The 4,555-nt window shown below is 29.8% G+C and overlaps 1 long non-coding RNA gene and 3 further genes across 3 annotated transcripts in view; all 4 read right to left on the bottom strand.

Annotated features, from left to right (window-relative positions):
• LOC117170167 overlaps positions 1-2,527 on the bottom strand; it is a 13,067-nt gene extending 10,540 nt beyond the window's left edge. For 2 of the 3 annotated variants that reach the window (XR_004466732.1, XR_004466730.1), the window contains exons 1-6: positions 2,308-2,527; positions 1,954-2,010; positions 1,656-1,713; positions 1,376-1,437; positions 546-611; positions 113-170 (exon numbers count right to left, since the gene is read on the bottom strand). This is a non-coding gene — a long non-coding RNA (uncharacterized LOC117170167). Of the gene's footprint in view, positions 1-108; positions 171-545; positions 612-1,375; positions 1,438-1,655; positions 1,714-1,953; positions 2,011-2,307 lie in introns of all 3 variants that reach the window. The other variant, XR_004466731.1, reaches the window with a different exon arrangement.
• Positions 243-311, bottom strand: LOC117170446.
• Positions 1,510-1,579, bottom strand: LOC117170444.
• On the bottom strand, positions 1,789-1,858 carry LOC117170445.
• Positions 2,528-4,555: the final 2,028 nt, after the last annotated feature.

Raw genomic sequence — 4,555 nt, 5'->3', positions numbered from 1 at the left:
ATTTATTCATTTAAGACTTACATCAGAACAGAGTAATCAAATTTGAAGCAAAACAATGGAAAAGTTAATTGCAACAGGTTTATAATTTTTTTTTAAATATAATTATACCTACTAAATTAACTGCATCTTGTCCAAATTTACAACTGCCTCCAGATTCCAAAGAGATCACTCTAAAAAAGAAACACGTAGCATATGGAAATTATCATAACCAACATTTATTTTTTTAAACTGTAATGATCAAGCTCATCAGTATTCTTCCAATCAATCATGACAATCAGACTGGGGCGGGTATCTTTAACATCACTAGCAATATACAAAATAAAACCTTACATGCAATTTTCGTCCTCAACTGTTAAGATGCATTCGAAAAACAAAAGCGTTCAAATAAATAAGACATACTTTCAAATATTAAATATCAAATATATGTACAATTAAAATTTAAAAAATAGGAGCGATATAAACTTCAAGACAATTTAATTAAAGAAGTGATTAAGTGATATGGATTAAATTAAACATCAAATATTTCTCAAAATAATTATACGTACCAAATATTGTGTTTAGATAAACTGAAAAGTACGTGGTACATAGTGGTCCCTTCAGAGTTTATAGTCCTAAAAAATAAATAATACCTTTAATATTGAAATATTAAACATATTTATTTGAACGTTGTAATGATATCAATCAGAATTTATCTGAACAGTCACAGAAATCAGACTGAGGCGGGTATCTTTAACATCATTAGATAGATATTTGATCAGTCTGATTTCTGTCGAAGAGTATAAATGCACATAATTCTTTTATACGTCCCATAGAACGTATTATGAATTTCCCTTGAAGTACAGTCGATGCGGGCAGTGAGAAAATGTTTTTCCACTTAATATTATAATGCCAAAAAAATCATAATCAAACATGAAAATTTTGACCAGCTGTACTTCGAATTAAAGAGGTTATCATCGCGGCGGGCACACAATTTTCTTCGAATTATCGAGAAATATTACAACGAGATACATCAAGTTTCAGCCGGGCAAAAAAGAAGTTCGAATTAGAGAAAATTTGATTTGTCGAAAATTCGAATTATCGAGGTTTAACTGTCCATAAACATTTATAAACAAAACTAAATTATATTTAACTTTGGTTTTCAACTCTCCCCTCGGCTTCTTTTTCTACAATAATAAAAACATAGGTAAAAAAAATGATTCTAACCTCAAAATAGTGCACGTGCATAAAACTTTCGTTCAGACAGAATTTTTTTTTTATTATCCTTAAAAAGTCCGGGGACGTCGGTTATAATATTTTATAGTATCCCCGAATTCAATTTTAAAAAATGTTCATTTTTGAGAAAACGAAATCATAGAAATAAAAAAATTATACGTACTGAATATTCTATTCAATGAAATTGGGAAACACGTGGCAGGAGTCCCTTTCGATTTTAGAGTCCTAAAAATAAACCAGTAGACATTGAACATCAAAAAATAATGGTATTTATTATGAATATTTAATTGATATTAAATTAATCAGAATTTATCCAAACAGTCACAGATATCAGACTGGGGCGGAAATCTTATCCATCATTACTAATAAATTATATAAAACAAAGGTAGGAATTCATTGAAAGAAAATTTGATGCATGGATTACATTAAAAATTTATAAGTACCATACTCTTTCCTAGACTTCAAAAATTCGTGGCACGAAGTTCTTTCTGTTCCTGATTCCTGCACAATAAATAATATCAAAAATGTAAGATTCATAACTGCACTTGATATAAGACAAAATATTGTAGATATTAAAATTTTCAGAACATATCCGATCATTCACAAAATTCAGACTGGGGCGGATACCTTATTCATCATTGGCAATTAACCATATATTCTTATTCTAATTCTTTTTGCATAAAATAGCCAGACCGACTTTTATCATTTGAGAACACAGAATAATAATTTTAAAATGATCACCTATGTTAGTTCATCCTTTCCACGAAAAGCACCATGCTCCGCACTCGGGGCGATAACCTTAACATGAAATGTTCTTCTATAGTAGTCATCAAATATTTTGCTTATTAGTAAATTATGAATAAATGTTAATTTCAGAAAATTAATTATGTTTAATCACACAAAGTTCATACGAACGAGACAAATTGTTTCATCATGATGTTAAAAGTTACATTAGGCACTGAATAGAAAAATATAGCAATAATTCAAAGGAAAAAATAATTTCAACTGAACTGCATGAAGACTGAATTACAAAATAATCTTTTCACAAGGATGCCCACGGATTTTGATAAAAAAAATTAATTCGTAATTACTCACCATGTGAACGACGCCTTCGCGAGCACGTTTGCATCTTTTAATTTTACACTTTGGACACGTAAAAAATTGACGAAAATCATTGCACTTTAGACTTGCCGAATATTTACTAGATAATTTGATGCCAGATAAAATCTTTTTAGGTTCAAAATTCATTTTTTCAAAAAAATTGGAATGAACTAGCTCAACAGTACTTCTCCAACCGCCGAGATCGAAACAAAATGGAAGAACGTGTTTGTGTTCTCGTATATATAGCCTACAGCCCATCATCTGAAACCAGGCAACATCAAAGATATTAGCATGGTGGCGTGCCCTAATGGAAGAATTGCCTTGCGTTTTGTGCAATGCGTCAAATGACTAGACATTCCAGCCAATCATATTCTCCTAGTTATTCAGAGAAACACTTTCATTGGCTGAAATGTCTAGTGATTTGACGCATTAGGGCTCTTTCACACGATTGCATATCCGTAAGTTCCGGACATGCGCAAGTCATCAGTTGTGAAAATCGAAATTTTTACGTCAACGGAAAAATCTATAAATAGCGCTGATTTGAATGTTGGATTTTATTTTAATAGAAAATTTCGTGTTTTTTAAATGATAGACAAATGTATGCAGCTAAAGATAATTATAGAAGAATAACGACGATGAATTAAATACATTTTTCGATGTTTTGATGAAAAGAAAAAAGCACATGCCAAATCAGCTGATTTATCCATCTGAGTTATGTGTTTATCAGTTTAGATGTTTCCTATTTTGTATCGATTTTTTAACAAATTGATATTTTTGTGCACAAGAGGTAAGTGTTTTTGATATTTGTTAACATAATAATATTATGCATTTGCAGAGAATAGCCTGTATACGTCTTACGGCACGCATTTACGAAACCGTAGCCGCCATAACCTCTAAATTACATATATTGTTCTGGCTACGCTTTCGTAATGACTTGCCGTAAAACTTATACAGACTATTCTTTGCAAAGGCGTAATATCATTATGTTAGAAATGTCCAAAACACTTACGTCCTGTGCACTAAAATGATTATTTTGTTGAAAAAGCGATAAAAAATAAGAAACACCCAACCTGATGAACACAGAACTCTGATCGCCGTTATTAAATTTATTAAATTATTAAACTTATTAAGTTATTAAATTTTATTAGTTAATTGCCGTTAAACATTATTTAATGTTTAACAAATTTCTATTTGCTTGTGGAATTATTATTTGCTAAAGCAGTTTTTTCCGATCACCTTTAAAAATAATATAAAATAGCATAAATTGAATTATTGTTCTCACTCCATAATATATAGAAAGAACATGTTTAACGTTTTTTAATTGTTTGAACGGTTACTTTTAAAAAATATTTTTACAATCGTATTTTCCGAAATAAACATAATATTCAATGATTTCGAGTAGTAAATGCTGTAAAAAAGGGCATTTTATTGAACAAACAATTTTTATTCGTTCACCATCCATACTCAATTTGAAGGGAATTTGAAAAAAAAAAACACTCATTAATCTATGAACAATTACATAAAGCTTTTCGCAGAATTAGTACTCTTCAAAATCATTCAATATTATGTTTAATTAATAAAATAAGATTAAAAAAATATTTTTTTTTGGGAAAAAATGATTGTTTAAAGAAATTCAGTTTGTTCGAAAAATTAAAAAATAGTTAAGGGCATGTGATACTTACAGTTTCCCCGGCTTTTTTTCACAAAAATGAAAATTTTTAAAAACTGAATTCGGAGGTGCTATAAAATATCATAACGGACGTCCCCGGACTCTTTTTTGAGGGATAATAACAGAAAAATTTATTGTGCTTAATAAAAATTTTATGCATATGTATTATTTTGAGGTTACGTCGTTTTTCATCTCTGCCTTTCCGATAATCTGGAAATTATTTATGAAATAAACTTATTTGATTGCCTGCAAAAATGGTTAGTTCCGGGAGATTAGTTACTATGTTTATTTGCAAGTCCAAAGTTTTCGGCCAAAAATATTGTGTAGTTTGGAAGTAACGCACAGGAGAATTGTAACATACATAACCTCCAAATGTACACATGTTGTTAGCAATACCTAAAATTTGTTGATAAAAAAACCAACAAAAAAAAGTGTGTAAGGACGTCCGTTATCATGTTCGCTATCATTTCCCAGATTTTGAAGGCAAAATATTTCTTATCCTAGGAAAAAAACCGGGGGAATTTAACATTGAAAAAATGGATACTAATTCCTAAGCGATATGCAAATTAATCA

Source organism: Belonocnema kinseyi, chromosome 3 (assembly GCF_010883055.1).
Source record: "Belonocnema kinseyi isolate 2016_QV_RU_SX_M_011 chromosome 3, B_treatae_v1, whole genome shotgun sequence".
Classification (NCBI taxonomy): domain Eukaryota; kingdom Metazoa; phylum Arthropoda; class Insecta; order Hymenoptera; family Cynipidae; genus Belonocnema; species Belonocnema kinseyi.
The sequence above is the reverse complement of the archived record's forward strand: the minus strand, read 5'-3'. Positions and strand labels throughout refer to the sequence as shown.